Source organism: Ovis aries, chromosome 4 (assembly GCF_016772045.2).
Source record: "Ovis aries strain OAR_USU_Benz2616 breed Rambouillet chromosome 4, ARS-UI_Ramb_v3.0, whole genome shotgun sequence".
NCBI classification, from domain to species: domain Eukaryota; kingdom Metazoa; phylum Chordata; class Mammalia; order Artiodactyla; family Bovidae; genus Ovis; species Ovis aries.
Genome location: NC_056057.1, coordinates 10,740,750 through 10,760,328, shown reverse-complemented (window position 1 = coordinate 10,760,328; position 19,579 = coordinate 10,740,750). Strand labels below are relative to the sequence as shown.

The window sequence follows — 19,579 nt, the reverse complement described above, 5'->3', positions numbered from 1 at the left end:
CTTTGTCTTCTGTTTTTATTTCCATGGGAAAATGTGAGTCTGGAAGCTGAGTATTCTCCCAAGTTGGACATGTTATATTCAAAATGTAACTCCATGATAGCTCACAAGAAAGAAATGCAGTCAGCCGTTGTTTGCTTGCTCATTTGTTTGTTTTAACCAAAGGAAATTTTGTTCCTGTAACAAATCTGGGGACCTGCTTCTAGACCTCAGCAGATTTCATCCCTAGCTCACAGAAGGGTATCAAAGTACACAGATGTTTAAGGCAAGCTAATTGTGTGCCAGTCATAGGACCAAACCTCTTTTCATGCGTTCCCTTTTTATTTCTCACAATAAGAGATAGCTGAGATGCAGTGGTTAATGTATTTGTCTGACATCAAGCAGAAAGAACGAGGGCTATTACTCCAAAGGAAGTCTTGTGAGTCTGGTGTTGTTTTTCTACCAAGGAGGGAAGGGGAAAAAAAGACTGCATTCAGCTGCAGTGTTTGCTAAATAGGCTAAATAAGTGGCTCTGGAAGTGTGGTTCTTGGACCAGCAGCACCAGCATCACTTGGGGGACCTTTTGGAAGTGCAAATTCTTGGGCCTCACCCCAGACCCACTGGATCAGAAGCTCTTGGGCCGGGGTTCAACAGTCTGTGTTTTCACAAGCCCTCCATGTGATCCTAACTCACCCTTCAGGGAAGGAGCCACTGGGGAGGATGAGAGACTCACCAGCAGTGGTGTGGTTTACACACCAAGTCACGTCTGACTCTTTTGCAACTCCATCGACTGTAGCCCACCATGATTCCTCTCTCCATGGGATTCTGCTCCACCCAGGGATCAAACCCACACCTCCTGGTTTGGCAGGCGGATACTTTACCACTGAGCCACCAGGGAAGTCTCACCAGGGGATAGCAATCTTTAAATGTACGACTCCCAGACCTCTCTCTTGAAATTCTGATTTCTTATTGGGCTAGGGCCTGGCATTCCTGTCTTTAATTAAAAGTGCCTCATGTAGTTCTTCAAACAAATGTGGAAAATGTTGGGTTAAACACTTATGGTCAGAACCAGGAATAATTGACTGGCAATATTGCAGTGTGGGAGTCAAGACAGTCATTTCAGTTCATCCCATGAACAACTTGCTGCAGATGAGAGATGATTAGAGTCTGGAATTACTTTGATGTCTAGTGCTGTGCTCGGTTGCTCAGTTGTGTCCCAACTCCCTGGCAAGCCTATGAACTGTAGCCCGCCAGGCTCCTCTGTCCGTGCAATTTTCTAGGCAAAAATACTGGAGTGGGTAGCCATTTCCTACTCCAGGGGATCTTCCTGACCCAGAGATCAAACCCACGTCTCCTGTACTGTCAGGCAGGTTTTTTACCACTAGCGCCAGCCACCTGGGAAGCCCTGATGTGTCTAGCTAGAATTATCCTCAAATGTAAGATTGGGTCCTTCTTTTGTTATGAGAGGAGGGGGATCAGTTATTTTTCAGTAGTATAAAACGTGAATCCCAGCCATAATTGATGATAAAAATCAATCTTTTTCTGGAAGATGTTAAAAGAAAGATGAAATTTAAGGTATGTAGTGTCACATTTTCTCTAGTAAGGAATGTGCTGCATTTTTAAGTATAGATAGCCACCACTTATGGGACAGTTGCAACCCATATTTTCATTTGACAGCCACTTTTCATTTTTACAGCCATATTTTCATTTTGCCACTGATGTGGTAGTATAGTTGGTAGTCTGGTTCCCAGACTGGCTTGCAGAGAGTCCTGTAACAACCTGGAACATATACAAAACATTATTTATGAAAATTTTCTACTTAACCACAGTTTTTTCTATGGGAAAATCCATTCTGTGTTCAGTCCAGGAGACAGGAGTACCCATCTCTGCACCCAGCACTGGATCTGAGAAGGGACTCTGATGGAGGCATAGAGAGAGCCTCCTCTGATGTCAGCAGCAACGGTCTGCTTCACAGTTCTGGGGAAGCAAGCTGCTGGGTAGAGACCCACTGGCTCTTCAGATGTGCACAGAAGAAAGAACCTTTCTCTAGGAGTCTTATCCTGGGAGAGCAAACGGAGAAATAATTGCAGGCAGCAGGAAGCCATATCAGAACCCAGACCCCTGTGCCTTTAAGGCTGAAGGACAATGAGTCCATCTGGGCCTGCCATACACGCCCTTCCTGGGGCGGGGGCTCTGTCTCCTGGGTAGTTCCTGCCGGTTTGGATGCAACCTTGAAAACAGCCATGGCATCTGACCCCTCTTCCTGCTCAGTTCACGTTTTGGTATTTCCTGCGATAACACCCAGATATCTGAATGTGCAGGCTGCTCAGTCCTGCCAGCTGAATGCTGGGGTCCAGCCACCAGCTTGACCTGCGTCCAGCCTGACTCCGGATTCAGTGCTGACCCACCTGTTGTGGTGTCCAGCTGAGAGCATACGGGCCAGGCCTTCTGGAAGCAGATTCTCATTGCCTTAGCTGACCCTGCATCAGGGAATCCTGGCATGTGTCCCCTCCCTCTGGCTTCCTCCTTGTTGCTATGGCAGTAGTTCCCAAATCGTGTCATCTCTTTTAACACCTTCATCATTTTTGCCATACTCTTAAGATAACTATGCTTAGTTTTTTTTACTGTCTTAATTAGAGTTATCTCACTAAGCCCACACTCTGAGGACTGTTAATTCAGTTTGTAGATGAAGAACCACAGCCTTCTACAGGGAGTGTGAATAACTTGTCCATGGACATACAGCTCTTCTGTAGGAGACCCAAATTTGAACCCTAGTCCGTCGGACTCTCTAATCTTTGATTTTTCCACTCTGCCACGTTTCTGCCTTGGCTGTGGTTTTACCTGTGAGGCCATATTTTTTTCTGCATTAATTTCCACATTATTACAGTGTAGCAGCAATAATATTTTAAGGAGGTGAAGATGCAAACCATGCATCTAATAGCTTTGACTTCTAGTCTCTCCTACTCTCACTTTATAGTGGAAAAGCTGACCGGCTTTCTGTGACCTTGTGAAGAGGTCCTGCCTTGTATTCTAGAATGGGATACCTAAGAAATATGAACTCAGTAAAAAGAATCTTAGGGCAGATGGTTTACAAAGAGCGAGAGAGCTTGAATACCACCTGTCATTATTATATGAATTTAATAATTGCTACACTGACTTCCGTGTGTGTGTATGCACTCAATCATGTCTGATTCTTCGGGACCTCATGGACTGTAACCTGTCAGGCTCCTCTGTCCATGGGCAAGAATACTGGAGCTGGTTGCCATTTCCTCCTCCAGGGGATCTTCCTGACCCAGGGACTGAACTCGTGTCTCTTGCATCTCCTGCCTTGGCAGGTGGGTTCTTTACCAGCTGAGCCAGCAGGGAAGCCCCTGCATCTTTTACCTTCCTCCTTTAACTCATCATCAATGGGTGATCCATCTTTACCCCACACTGAGTCATATTTTAAGACTAAAAAACATTGCTGCGAATAGGGTCAGTAGACAACTATCCAGCTTGAAGATTGGGATGAGATGGATAGAGGGATGGACCGATGAATGATGGAGATTGATTTTCAACTTCATAGCAAGATAGATTCACAATTGTAAACTCTCCAGGTATCGGTCTGGTGCCTTGTGATCATGGTCTGAACTGTTTTCTGTGGTTTGAAAGTTATGGGGTTTTCCAAGTGATGGCAAAGTCATAAAAAGAAAACGCACATTAAAAAAATAAAACGTGCTACTAATTCTTTGAATATGGAGATTGTGGTAAACAGATAGTAGTTCTTAGAAGTCCCAAGCTGCCAGCTAAAGTTGCCAGCTCTGTTGATCCCTAGCTAAAAAATGCCAGATGCCACCAAAAAGAATATAACAAATAGAGTCCCTGTTAGAAAGAAACAAACAAGGCTTCATGATTTTACCCCGCCTCAGATGGTGGCCTCTCTCCGCTTGCCGTAATTGATTTCTATGAATTGAACACCCAGTAGCTGGGAAACTAAGAGTGAAACTGTCCTTTGTGGCTGAGTGGTCTGGGAGCAAACATCTTTAAAATGTCACTGAGTGCCCTGCCAACTGTCCTACTGGGTACTGTGTTGGCGTTCCCCATACTTGAGCACTTTCCTCAGTGATGTCAGGGAAATGAGGTCCTTGACCAGAGGCTCTGAACACCAAGGTACCCAGGCAGGCCCCAGCCACTGAGAGGAGACCCATCACCCCAGATTAGGTCAAAACATGTAAGACATGTAAGTGGAAACCAGGGCACTCCCTGGACCTTGACGTTTCTTGTCTCTTCTTGGATGTTTTCTTGGCTCTTTTTTTCCTTCTTCAGAGAACCCACCGGATGGGAAAAACTCCAAAGAAGCATTTACTTGAGTGAGGAAATACCCAAGGTGGTGGTACCCAGGAAAAGAACTGATCTTGTTAAACAGTGCACACAGGGGAGTTCTAAGTAAGAAACAAGGAGTACTACTTTTTAATCGTAGTCAATGTTTTTTTTTTTTTCTTATTCTTGATGTCCCTGATGCGGGGAAAGATTGAGGGCAGGAGGAGAAGGGGGTGACAGAGGAAGAGATGGTTGGATGGCATCACCGACTCAATGCACATGAGCTTGAGCAAGCTCCGGGAAACAGTGAAGGACAAGGAGGCCTGGTGTGCTGCAGTACATAGGATCGCGAAGAGTCGGACATGGCTTATCGACTGAGCAACAACAATATTACTTTAACAGGAATGTATTTGTTTTCATGGTGTGTGCTGAGACCACCCCATCAGGCCAGCCTTTCCCTGTCAGGGCACCCCAACAGCTGCCCAGCTTCCCACCCCTTGGGTCTGACTCCCTGGGTCTGCCTGCCTGCCAGCCTATTTTCCTGTTTCTTGCCTATTTCCTGCCTCCTTCTGATAAAGTAATCTTTCCATCGTCACCTTTTTCCCAAAACTTGTTAAAACTGCTGTAGGATCCTTGACCCTCGAGACCTTCTGAAGAAGAAGCCCCAACTGCATTCTGCCCATCTCACATCTTATTCTCCAAGATGTAAATGTATGTTCGTGAAGGGTACCTTGTGGCCCCAAAACGTGTCTTGAGGTTTTCTTCCTTAGAATCCTTTCAGTTCTCTTATCCTGGGTGGCCTCTTGCCCTCTCTAAATCTTCCAGAGCTAAATCTGGAAGATGTCTCTTCAGGGAGGAGAACCGCCCCCTCCCTAGGCCCCCCCACCTCCCGCCCCTACAAAAAACAAACCCTCAGTAATGAGACAAACATCCCAGTTCAAAATGGGCGAAAGATTTAAACATTCACGTCACCAAAGAAGATACAAGGACATGAAATAGGCATATGAAAAGATGTTCTGTGTCATTGGTCAGTGAGTGCATGCTCACTCAGCCAGCTCTGTGTGACCTCCATGGACTGTAGCCCACCATGGAGGTGAGTGTCTTTATCTGTAAAATGGAGAGACTGGGATAAGATGCTACATCCGTGGTGTTCCAACCTTCACAGAGGTATCCGTGTCCTTCTACAGTCTAAGAGTGCCCAGCCCTTTTCGTTCCCCTACTCAGCTTTGTTCAGAGCAGTTTGATGTCATCTTTTTCATTTACTGGAATTCTGGAATCTAAAAGGGTTTTATAACACAGGAGTAGATGTCATCCAAGAGTCACTCTAACTCTGATATTCTTTGCTTTGGGGTGAAACTGTGGCTTGGTCATTTCTAGAATTCTTAACATGTCATGCAGAGCTCACCCTTGCTGACAGAGGTTGTTATGACACATGCTTGTCGTGGTTCTGAGAACTCGACATGCGTTATACTATTTAATCCTCCCAGGCAGCTTGCCCCAGGATCCCACATCTGGTTGCTGGCAGAGCTTAAACTCAGAGCTGTATGGCCTGTGACAGGTACACTGACGTGTAATGAGCTATACTAGAAAGCCGGGTGGGCATATAAATATACAGGGCAGCAGTTATAGATGCACGTACCTGGGGGGAATCGTGGTGTGTGCATGTGTGTACATGCCTCCCTGTCTACTGTTCCTTTTTTTACACATTTAAATATATAAAATAGTTCATGTGGAATGTCTATGAAAGTCTAAACCAGTTCTGTCCAATAGAAAAGAGAATGTCAAAAAAAGAAAAAGAAAAGAGGATGTCAACCATGTCATTTTAAGTTCTCTACAGTCACATTAAAAGTAAAAAGAAACAAGTACAATTGATTTTTTAACACAACATATCCAAAATGTAAACATGGAATAGGGCTTCCCTGGCTCAGATGTAAAGACTCTGCCTGCAATGCAGGAGACCCGGGTTCAATCCCTGGGTTGGGAAGATACCCTGGAGAAGGGCATGGCAACCCACTCCAGTATTCTTGCCCAGAGAATTCCATGGACAGAGGAGCTTGGTGGGATCCTGTCCATGGGGTGACAAAGAGTCGGACATGACTGAGCAGCTAACGTACACGCACATCCAAAATGTTATTATTTAAATGTGGAATAGCTATAAGAATATGGATCATACATTCTATTTCAATACTAAATTGTTAAACTCCAGTATATGTTTTATGCTGACAGCACATCTCAATTCAGACTAACCACATTTCAAGGGCTCACAGACACATGTACTATATTTTATGTTGTTGTTCAGTAACTGGAGTGGGTAGCCATCTCCTCCGCTAGGGGATCTTTCTGACCCAGACGTGAAACCCCCATCTCCTGCATTGGCAGATAGATTCTTCACCTGAGCCACAGGTTTAAACCATCAAATGAAAAGATAAAGAAGAAACAGACAACTCACTGTTTGTTGGGAAGGGGAGAGAGAAAGAGTCCATGCCCTCCCACCCTAGGCTTCTTGATTCTCAGTCTTCTGTCCCCTACATTGTCATCTTCTCTAGTTTGGGTGGAGGCCAGAGACGTCAGGGTCCTTGATGTAAAACCAGTAGAGCTGATGTTGGTGCAGCTGCCTGGCCTTTGTCCCTGAATCACTGACACTTAAGTGCCAGCCTGTAAATACAGTCTTACCAGCCCTGGCTGATCAGTCTTCCCCACTGCATCCTCTTCAAAAGCGCATGCACCTGGAGCCTCCGTCTCCACACTGCGTGACTCTGCAGGCCATTTTCAGAAACAGGAATTGTGTGGGAAGGAACGACTTAGGAGATGCAGATGCCAATTAGCTTTATTAAAAAAAAAATTTTGAGAAATGAAAGTGTCTTTCCTATTCTCCTATCCAAAATCCATTCCCAAAGACAGTCCCTGGATATATTTCCAGATCTTTATTGCACATTCGAAAGTGTGTGTTTGCACACATCTATGTATGTATATGTGTAGATTTGGATATAGATATAAACACATGCACACTTCTGTCAGTTTATCTCACATAAATGGGCTTATGCTGTACATATGTTGCCTTATTCATTTTATTTTATCACAATACATTAGGTCAATTCATAGAAATCAAACTCATTTTTAAACTGCCGAATCATTGTCAGCTCATTTATTTCATAATTGAATTTCCCATTGATGAGCATATATGGATTGGTTGGCTGGTTGCATTTGGTCTTATTACAGACAGTATTGCAGTTAAATCCTGTGCTTATTTTGTGGAACATTTGCCCAAGTATTTCTGTATGGGTAAATTCCAGAAGCAAAATTATAGGGTCAAATAACATGCCTATTTAAAATTCTGCTAGCTAAACCAAATTGCTCTCCAGCAAGTAAACTCTGTTTTTACCTTAAGGTGGGAAATAGGATTGAGAGTCTCAAAAATGGAGAAAAATTGTCAAAAATAAGACAAGGACTCTTACGTAAGCCCTGGCTTCCTCCTGCTGCCTGTATGCCTTTTAAAAAATAATGTCAAGAGGAAAACTTGAGTGAATATGGTAGTTAAAAAACTGCTGTTAAGTTGGTTTGAAGCCTGAGGGACCTCTTTCAACTGTAAAATTGACTGTGGGTTTCCTTTTTATCAGTTGTGTAGTGATAGGGAAGAAATCAACCTTACTTTGTCAGTTAAAAAAAAATTATCTTAAGATAAAGACCCAAGCAGTTTTTCAGACTAGTTTCTTCCAGTGCACAGACAGCTTGTGAAGATCATTCTCTTGAGTTCCATAGTGTGGGAGCTTGGAGAATAATGTATATTGAGTTTTGATCTTCCTTCCAGTCTGGATGTAGACATGGGTACTCTTCTTCCATAGTCAGCAGACCTCATGCAGCTTTCCTTCAGATTTGGCCTTCTGGGGGACTTCCCTGGTAGCTCGGTTAGTAAAGAATCCACCTGCAGTGCAGGAGACCCTGGTTCAATTTCTGGGTCAAGCAGATCCCCTGGAGAAGGGATAGGCTGCCCACTCCAGTATTCTTGGGCTTCCCTGGTGACTCAGCTGGTAAAGAATCCACCTGTAATGCAGGAGACCTGGGTTCAGTCCCTGGGTTGGGAAGATCCCCTAGTGAAGGGAACAGCTACCCACTCCAATATTCTGGCCTGGAAAATTCCATGGACTGTATAGTCCATGAGGTCGCAGAGTCAGACATGACTGAGCAACTTTCACTTTCTTTTCACTTTCTTTGCCTTCTGAGTCTATTCGTGGGAGTAACTCTGGAAGCCCCTGCATCAGCCCTGACCTTGAAAGAGAAAATGAATCTAATAGTCTCAGTTCTACATCAGTCATAAAGTCTTAGGTCTTGCTCGTTGGCCTCTCTCAACCATTGATTTGGATTAAAAAATTTGATTTGAGGCAAGAAGCGGCCCAATTTTTTAATATAAAAACACTGGCAGAGAAAGTAGCTATAGTGTACATTGATAGCCAGTCTGATCTTTACTCAGTCAAAGGCAGACTTCTCATTACTGTTTCTGGTTTTTACGAACATGAGTTGCTTCCCAGCAGTACAGAATAAAAAGTACCAGGCCTACACAAAGTTATTGTAGCTGGAGCTTGGACCTCTGATCTGGGTTGAGTCCAGCCTTGGTAAAGCCTATAAACCATGATGTTACATTACATTTGTTGCTTTATAGCAGTCATGCAGCTATATTGGCAAGACGATAACTATAGTGAATAGTACGGTAAGTCCCCTAGATGGGAACCTTCAAGTTGCACATTTTGAGCATTGCAGGCATGCTTCCACATGTCCCATCACATAAGTTAGTTCACCTGTCTGGCATGCGTTGCCGTGTGCATGCATCCTCCACAAATGCTTGTGTTTTTGTGTACTTTACGGTATACAGAGTACAGTAGTACCGTGCTAGTACAGAATAGGAGTGTTCATTTATTTGGTACTAGTTCAAGAGCTTCTTAGAATATGCAAGCTTAGATGAAAATACTTCTTTAAAAATTATATTTCAAGTCTGTAAAATAACTTCACTCTGGAGAATTTTGAATGGGAATGTACATTAGCTATTACAGATATTGGATTAATAGCTTAAAAATCAGGTATCTTTTTAATCCAGTGACTTCACTGGGACCACATTTGTTAAAACTGAGTTCAGTTTTGTGTGTGGTCTTTAGGATTTCACTGGATCCTTAGTACATATATTTGTTTCAGCAGATATGACATTCTTGTGGGAAAAGTATTATAAACTTATTACAGTAGAGTACTGTATAGCCGACGTGTTAGTTGGGTACCTAGGCTAACTTTGTTGGACTTAGGAACAAATCGGACCTACAAAGAGATTCTCAGGACGGAACTCGTTTGTGTACGGGAAACTTACTGTACAGCGTATTTCAGGTAAATGTAAATTTTATGGGATTTCATTGTATGCCTAAATAATTTCCCACAGAATGGTGCTAAAGAGCTAAATTACAACAAATAGTGAGATGTGACAAAAAATTCTGCTTGGTCTTGTCCTGCAGCGATAGGTTATAGTGACAGTCTGTTGTAGCTCCATGTGGCCGCTGCTGTGGGATCTGGGTCTGTCTGATACCCGTGCCCCACTGTTGTGTACTGCGTTCCTGCCTCCCGTCGGTCCTTCCCCGAGTGGCTGGAGGAGCTGATGTCTGATAAGACTCAGTGCTTGGCCTAGCTGAGAAGCACTGGGCATTTTCTCATAAAAATAGAAGATACTACCTGGTTCTTTCTTTTCCTCCTTTCGTCTCCTCTTCTTGCTGCAGACTTTCCCCTTCTGTCCCTCCTCCCTGTCTCTCCTCCACTCCCACTCTGTTCTTCTTTCCCTTCCTCCTCCCAATTTAACTGGGAAATACAGAGCATCCCACATGGCTTCCTGTATATACCTTCCCTAATAATACATGGTAGTATTGAGTTTCTGATTTACTGCTTCAATTTTGCTGGGCAAATTAAATTTGCAGGGATCCAAATTTACTCAGTGATAGGCTTAAGAGCTGTTGGCTGCTTGGGGGGGTGTGTGTGCGTGCGTGCGTGCACATTTACACAACCAGTAATCTGGCAAATGTATTTCTAAATCTTCTAGTTTGCTTATAAACATCTTAGAGTTTTAATATGAGGGGAAAAAAAGTGTGGCAGAGACAGCTACAGACATGTGGGCTGTGTTTACTCACAAATTGAAATATTGCAAAAGACAATTCAGAATGGCAGGTTTCCGGTGGAAATTAGATTTTACTATGAGCTAAACTGGATATTACTAGCTCTTGTCTTATCACTGGCACAATTAGAGTTTTCTGGACACTCTCAGTCCAGATCTGGGAGAAGATCCAAAACTTTGGAAGTTAGGGATCAGGAGCCTGCCAAATGTGTTTGTACTATGTTGTCCAGCTGTTTAACTGATAATAACTTTACATACTATTATTTCAATATGAAGAAGTAGTTTGGAAGCCAAATGCTGTGTCCATTTTGCTGGTCAGAGTCTTACAGAATTCTCCGGATATCAGCATAAAATAAAGTTAATTTTAGAGGCACTCAGGTAATTGGGATACAGCCCCAATTAAAAGTGGCACTGAACTGAAATACATAGACATTTCTCACTTTTATCTCAACTGATACTTTTTTTATATATTGAGTAGAAACAGTTTCTTGGTGTATTACATCCGTGAGCTCTCAATCAGAACACATTAAAAATATTAGAAGCTTTTAGTTTAAAATGATACCTACTACCCTTCTCTGTTTCTTACTAAAAAGGTGAAACTTCTAACACTTATAACTGGCAATGAAATAATTATCTAAATTATTTGAAAGAATTCCCATTTAGCCAGAACTGGATTTAAAATCCTGTTTGGTGATTCAGGTATGTCACGTGCACCTGGAAATAAATAGATCTTTCTTTCCCTCCCTCATTCCCTTTTTTAGAAACACAGAGTTGCTTGTAGTTCAAAACATAGTCAGCTATTTCCACCACAGATCCTAGTGAGATCTCCACAGTGGTACTGACTCCCCTCTGCCATCAGTGTTATATCTCTTCTCTCTTGGGTATGAGCACAAATACCAGGAAAACATATGTGCCAGAAGAGATCAGGGGAGGGGAAGAGAAGAGGATATTTAGTAGGTGGAGAGCAGTATGTGGGGAAACATGCGAGATATTAAGACTGATCTAAGAGCTACTCCAGAGAAGGCAGTGGCACCCCACTCCAGTGTTCTTGCCTGGAGAATCCCAGGGACGGGGGAGCCTGGTGGGCTGCCATCTATGGGGTCGCACAGAGTCGGACACGACTGAAGCGACTTTGTTTTGCAGCAGCAAGAGCTACTCAGAAACTGTTAGATGTTTACAGAATGAGCAAAAGTAATGTCTACATTTTGTTAACTACACATTGTCTGTCTGGGGAGACGATCCTTCTTAGAAGAATGAGATAAACTAAAAGAATAAAATTCTTGTTACTTTTGAAAAAATACTACCAAACAAGCAACAGTCCCTAGAAGCCTAAAAAATGATACAAAACTCTGAAAATCATTAACTGGCAAAAGCAGAAGAAATTTCTAAAAATCAGTAGACCAACTCAAGACAGTGCTAGAAGACATACTCTCTAAAAGAGAAACAGTGGAATCAACACAAGTGTCCGTTGACAGATGAACGGTTAAAGAGGGTGTGTGTGTGTGTGTGTGTGTGTGAGAGAGAGAGAGAGAGAGAGAGACACGCACAATGGAATATTCCTCAGCCATAAAAAAGAATGAAATAACACCATTTGCAGCAACATGGATGGGTCTAGAGATTATTATACTAAGTGAAGTTAATCAGACAGAGAAATACCAATATCATATGATACCATTTATATGTGGAACCTAAACAGAATTATGCCAAAGAACTTAAAACAGAAATAGACTCACAGACATAGAAAACAAACATATGGTTATCATAGGGGAAAGGGAGGGAGGGATAAACTAGGTCTTGGGATTAACAGATACATACTACTATATATAAAATAGATTTTTATAAAAAGGAAAGCAGTGACCTACTGTATAGCACAGGGAACTATATTCAATACCTTTTAATAACCTGTAATAGAAAAGAATATGAAAAAGAATATATATATATATAATCACTTTGCTGTACACTTAAAACTAGCACAACACTGTAAACCAACCATGCTTCGATAAAAAATAGAAGAGAAACAAAAGGCAACAAGAACTGAACATCCTGAAATGTAGAGACAGTAACTGAAATGGAAAGGGAGATACAGAAGATATGAAATTATAGAGAAATCAAGTACAGTAGCACAACTGAAATCTGAGAATAGGGAGTAAAAAGAATTAATATAGGAAATGGAATCTTTGCTGTAAAGGACAGTACTGAGACGTTCTCACGGAACACTGATGAACGAAAGTGTTCATGGTTTAAATGGTAAGAAAAGGACAAATATGAAGACTAGGAATGGGAATCTGGCATAAGAAAGCAGTGGTCTTGACATGCAGTAATCAAAACCATAGACTAAGACATGACTTGAGTATATGGATTGAAAGATCTCACAATATTTTGATGAAAATCATTACAGAAGAGAAAATCAGTATTTTGGAATGCTCAGGGGTATGGGTACAGAACTCAAATCAACTTAGATAAGCTGAAGACTAAGGAACTTGTTAGCTCACATAAACGGTGATTCCAGAGATAGATGAGCTTCAGAGTCGGCTTGACCTACAAGCTGCAGCTCCATTTCGCTGAGACTCTCTTCATTGTGGTGGCATCTTTGAAGACTGTCTTCCCTCATGGCCAGGTGGTTCTGGTGGTTCCAGGTTTTGGACAAAGAACACATTCTTTTGTCCCAGAGTTCCAAATTGGTGCACTGAGATTCATCCTCAGAACTGTTAGGACACATGCCTACATTTAAACCAAGGAATGAGACCAGAGAAGTGGGATTTGCTGATCAGATGGTGGTCTGAAGAACATCAGGCTGACATAAAACTCACCCTGGGATGTGTTAGAATTGCACAGAGAAAGGAAAAAAGCCTGTGAAGACAAATAAACTTACCTGAAAGCCATCCAAGAAGAAAGGAAAATCAGGCTGACCTCAGACTTCTCTTTTATTCTGAAAGTCAGGAGAGGATAGAGAAATGGCTAGATTTGTGAGGGAAAGTCTGTGACCCCAGAACACAGAGGTTCCAATATGTAAGGATTCCGTTACTGCCTTGTTTGTTTGTTTATTAAATACCAATTGGGCATACTTGATTTGACTGAGAGGGATATCAAAATGAGCACATCAAGAGTTAGGTGACCACAGATTATAAATTGGCGCAGCCACTATGGAATACAGTGTGGAGGTTCCTCAAAAAACTAAAAACAAAGTTCCCATGTGATCCGGGATATACCGAGACAGAACTATAGTTCAAGGAGACACATACACCCCTGTGTTCATAGGATGACTATTTACAATAGCCAAGACATCGAAACCACCTCAGAGTCCACTGACAGATGAATGGATAAAGAAGATATATATGGTGTATACATTGGAATAGTAGCCATTGAGAAGAATAGTGCCATTTGCAGCAACAAATGGATGGGCCCGAAGAACACCACACCAAGCAAATTAAGTCATAAAGAGAAAGACAAATACCATATGATAGCCCTTCTACGGAATCTAAAATACGACACAAATGAACATATATACAAAACAGAAATAGACTCGGAGATGTAGAGGGCACGCTTGTGGTCGCCAAAGGTGGGGGCGGGGACAGAAGTACTGGGAGTCTGGGATCAGCAGATGCAAACTGATATACATCGGATGGGTCAACGGCAAGGTCCTGCTGTACAGCACAGGGAGCTATATTCAATATCATGTGATAAACCGTAGTGGAAAAGAATAGGAAAAAGAGTATATATGTATCAACGGAGGCACTTTGCTGTACAGCAGAAATTAACACAGCATTGTAACTCAACTACAATAAATTTAAAAAAAAAAAAAGAAAAGAAGGGGTGACCACAGCACGAAAGGACTGGTGAGATTCCCTGTGGGACACACCGTCTATAGACACCCAGCTCTTCCCAGAAGTTCTGAGAACCGTGGCTTCAGCAGCCCTCACCTGTTGGTACTGGCCATCTAATGACCCCATAGGAATGTGGTCGAACTAGTATATTTTTCACAACAGCATCTGGATGAAGCTTAAAAGCAAATAATTTCATTATAAATTAATGGTCCTTATTATAAGAATAGCCCTATAATTGGACTTCAGAAACTCCCCTGAAGAAGCTTCAGGCAGAGTGTACCATCAGATTTAAAAGTCTAATTAAATGGGTCTAAAATTATGTTTCATTTTAGGCCACCTATGACTAGAAAGAAATGGTTTCCAAAGGCCTTTAAAAAAAGAAGAGGAGTCTGTCAAAGGAAAGATGAAATAGAAAGGGAGATGGATGGGATAAGGAACAATTATAAAGATGTAAAATGGAGTAGCCAAATTACAGCCCCCTTCGGAGGCACAAAGAGAGAACTGACATTTAGGAGGATTGCGGAAATGATACAAAAGGCAGATAGGGGTAAACTTTCAAGGGTGATACATACCTTTCTATGTAATTCCTGACATTTTCCCATTTTTCTTTTAACCCTGAAATGTTCTATTTAAAGATTACCTATATTAATACAAAAAAAAAAAAAAGAAACTGGAGTCAATCAACATGTTCAACATCAGTGGAATTGCTTTGTAAATAACCACGTATCAGTACGATTTATGAGGAGGGTCGAAATAGGAAAGTGCGTGCTGTGCAGGTGAGAGTGCCCACCGGCATGTCATTCGTGTCGCTGGATGCCACTGTGTTGTTAATATCACTGCCTCCATTACTCATTGTTGAGATATTGACATGCTTCCAGTTCTCCCGGTGCTAAAACACTCACTGCCCCGAGAACCCCCAGTTTCCTACATGCCCCTGCCTCTCTCTCCCCAGATCACAGGGCTTCCCTAGGATCCAGCGGAAGGGTTGTTGTCCCTCAGTCATGTCTGACTCTTTGCAACCCTATGGACTGCAGCACGCCAGGCCTCCCTGTCCATCACCAACTCCCGGAGTTTACTCAAACTCATGTCCATTGAGTCAGTGATGCCATCCAACCATCTCATCCTCTGTCATCCCCTTCTCCTCCTGCCCTCAGTCTTTCCCAGCATCAGGGTCTTTTCAGATGAGTCAGCTCTTCACATCAGGTGGCCATAGTATTGGAGTTTCAGCTTTAGCATCAGTCCTTCCAGTGAACACCCAGGACTGATCTGCTTTAGGATGGACTGGTTGGATCTCCTTGCAGTCCAAAGGACTCTCAAGAGTCTTCTTCAACACCACAGTTCAAAAGCATCAATTCTTCGGCACTCAGCTTTCTTTATAGCCCAACTCTCACATCCATACATGACCACTGGAAAAACCATAGCCTTGACTAGATGGACCTTTGTTGGCAAAGTAATGTCTCTGCTTTTGAACATGCTATCTAGGTTGGTCATAACTTTCCTTCCAAGGAGTAAGCGTCTTTTAATTTCATGGCTGCAATCACCATCTGCAGTGATTTTGGAGCCCAGAAAAATAAAGTCAGCCACTGTTTCCCCATCTATTTCCCATGAAGTGATGGGACCAGATTGCATGATCTTAGTTTTCTGAATGTTGAGCTTTAAGCCAACTTTTTCCTTCCCCTCTTTCACTTTCATGAAAAAAGTTGGCTTCAGGTGTACAGCAAAGTAATTTAGTTATACATATGCTCAGACGATGGAGAATCTGCCTGCAGTGCAGGAGACCTAGGTTCAGTCTCTGGGTCAGAAAGATCCCCTGGGAAAGGGAATGGCGACTCACTCTAGTATTCTTTCCCAGAGAACCTTATGGACAGAGGAGCCTGGTGGGCTACAGTCCATGGGGTCGCAAAGAGTTGGACACGACTGAGTGACTAACAGTTTCACTTTCATACATGAATCTGTTCTTTTCTAAATTTTTTTTTCCATACATGTTATAACAGAGTATTAAGTAGAGGTCCCTGTGCTATACAGTAGGTCCTTTTTGCTTATCTGTTTTATATATTCAAGAAGGAAATGGCAACCCACTCCAGTATTCTTGCCTGGGAAATCCCATGGACAGAGAATCCTGGAGGGCTACAGTCTGTAGGGCCGCAACAGAGTCAGACATGACTGAGTGACTAAAAACAAGTTTGTTTTCTAAGTCTGTGAGTCTGTTTCTGTTCATAAGCTCTTTAAAAGAGAACTTTCTCAGGCTGGAGGCAAAAGAGATGGGACAGAAGAGGAAGTCGGATTCCAAGCGTGAGAAGGATTTGACCCACTGTCACAGCCTCTGAGATTAGAACCAGAGAGAGGCCTCTGGAGGGGGCGGAGGGCCACTGAGAGCCAGCAGGAAATCAGGAACCTCCATAAAACAGCCACATGGAACTGGGTTCAGCCAACAACCCAAGTGAGACGAGAAGCAGATCCAAACCTCCAGAGTGGAATACAGCCCTTTGTGAGATTCTAAGCAGAGAACCAGTTAAGCCAAGCCGTACCTGCACGTGTCATCTGCAGAACTTTGAGATGAATCATGACGATTGCTTTAAGCTACAAAATTGGTGGCAATCTGATACAGCAGCAGCAGAACCAATATATAAAATAATAACAACACAACAAGAACAAATACACCCGGCAGGATGGGATGGGAGAAATGGCAAATGCTGCCGAACACACTGTTCCCCGTGGCGGGGGAAGTGTTTTCAGGCTGGGATCCTCTACACAGTGAACTGCTAGTTTTGAAGGCCAGGAGGACCCAGGGCGAGTCTGCACTCAGCACTCAGCTAAGAGTTTACATAGGATTGGGTGTCTGGGGGGAAAACACATGTATCATTCTGTGTACGAAAAGTTGTTTTAGAGATGGGCTGTTTTAACAAAGGGGCTTCTCTGGTGGGTCAGCGGTAAGAATCCTCCTGCCAGTGCAGACTTGGGTTCAGTCCTTGGGTGGGGAAGATCCCCTGGAGAAAGAAATGGCAACCCACTCCAGTATTCTTGCCTGGAGAATCCCATGGACAGAGAAGCCTAGTGGGCTACAGTCCTTGGGGTCTTAAAAGAGTCGGACACAACTTAGCGACTAAAACAGTTTAAAAAAAAAAAGAAAGAAAGAAAATCTTAACTAAGTGGCCTTGTACAGTGCTGTGATTCAAAGAGAGTGAGCATATTTGTAGATTCTTGTTTGTTTTCCTAAGGTTACTGTTGTGTATAGTAAGAAATTGGTGAGAAGAAGAAATTATACAAAGGGGAGATTGTTTTGACAGTAGGTCCATGCTGTCTCATTTGTGTGTAATTTCTTCTGGTACAACTGTAAAACTTGGACAAGCTTTTCAAGATGTATTAGCAGAGTTCTGGCTGTTATTTGTGAAAGCTGCTTACATCAGGCTTCAACTCGACTTAGAGGTCCAGTGAGTTGCTTTGTGCTATGGATTACACGGGTAACATGGAAGTTTGCTAATATATGCTGGAATTCCATAAAGGTTGGCACTCTGGAGCCAGCCTGCCTGGGTTTAAATCCCAGCTCTTTCACTGACTAGCTGTATAGTCTTGGGCCAGTTACTGAACTTCCCTCCACCTCAGTTTCCTTTTCTGTGAAAATGGATGATAAGAGGAACTCTCTCCTAGTATTCTGTGAGAGCTTTAAGTGCTCAGACTACCACCTAGCACCTTGATCGGCAGCAACAAATGTTAGCTATAGTTGTTTATTATGCTTTCCCAAAACATGCAAACATTCCTGAAACTGGGTCTTTCTGACTCCTTGGACCCGAAAAATAGTTGAGCTCAAGGATCCCCTAACTGCAGTTGACCTACCCGTTGTGTACCAGCAGGCCAACCCAGGAAATCGGGTTACCTGGCATCCCTTTCTGTCACTTCTTGCTGTTATTTTCCACTTCACATTGGTGGAGCTTTACCGATAATGTGGCCTTATACTCCTTATCAGATAAATCTTCATTTTTTAACACCTTGAAAGAACATTCTCTATCTGCTCTTTTATGAAATGATGTTTCATAAGATAATAGGCATGCTGTGGTATAGCAGAATAATATTAAAATAACTTTAGAAATGCTAGGTTTAGTTTCCTTACTCAGGATTTATCAGAGCCTTTATTATTAATGTGAATTTTCAATGTCCAAGGATATATAGTGCATTTCTCTGCAAACATATTTGACCATGGAACATATTTTTCAAGATATGCCTCTTCGAATTTCCTAGAAGTGTTCTGCACATCCAGTTTGGTAAACAGCTGCCCTGAAATACGAGCGTATTTTACCAAGATTATTTAGTATTTAAAAATTAAGATTTTTTAGGAACTGTAGTTTGTTCTGAAAGAGATTTTATAGTTCCAAATATATATATATATATGTATGTATGTATGTATGTATGTATGTATGTTTACGAGTTTCCCCGGTGGCTCAGTGGTAAAGAATCTGCCTGCCAGTACAGGAGATGGGGTTCAAGCCCTGGGTTGGAAAGATCCCCTGGAGAAGGAAATGGCAACCCACTCCAGTCTTCTTGCGAGTAAACAACAGAAATGTATATTTACCCAGATTCGACTTAGATAAAGCAAGGGAGAGTCTAACTCTTATTTTTTAGATTAAAACCGGCCCTTGTTAGGTCAGGTTAACGACTCTTCCCAGTAGTCCTTCCCTGAGATAGATAATGAAGATCTCGTTGTACAAGGACAGGATTCTCTACTTGGCAAAGACTCAGTCATCAAATGCATATTGAATTAGGCAGTCCACATGTCATCCATAAAGTTAGGGCGGCCTTTTAAAAAAACAGCCTGTAGTGGCCTTCCCAGGCGGTCATCCAGTGGCTAAGACTTCATCTTCCAGTGCAGAGGGCACAGGTTTGATCTCTGGTGGGGAGTGAAGATCCCAGGTACCTCATGACCAAAAAACGAAAGCGTAAAACAGAAGCACTATTGTAATGAATTCAATAAAGATTTTTAAAAGCGGGGGAAGGAGGGTGTGGGCAAATTGGGAGACAGGCATAGATTTACATATACACTACCATATGTGAAATAGATAGCTAGTGGGAAGTTGTTGCGTGCCACAGGGAGCTCCCAGTGATGCTCTCTGTGACGCCCCAGGGGGCGGAATGTGTGTGGGGTGGAGGGGAGGCTCAAGAGGGAGGGGACACATGTATACTTATGGCTGACTCATGTTGTTGAGGACAGAAACCAGCGCAACATTGTAAAGCAGTTTTCCTCCGATTATAAATAAATTTTAAAATAATTTTTAGAAGACTTAAAAAAAATTTAAAAAATAAAACAGCTTGTATTTTCAGCCAGCACCGCTTATTGAGGTGGTATCTT

General features: G+C 42.5%; 1 protein-coding gene across 4 annotated transcripts in view; it reads left to right on the top strand.

The window, feature by feature from the left end:
* Positions 1 to 19,579, top strand: part of CDK6 (cyclin dependent kinase 6) — a 263,408-nt gene that overhangs the window by 185,215 nt on the left and 58,614 nt on the right. The gene's annotated exons all lie outside the window — the stretch shown is intronic.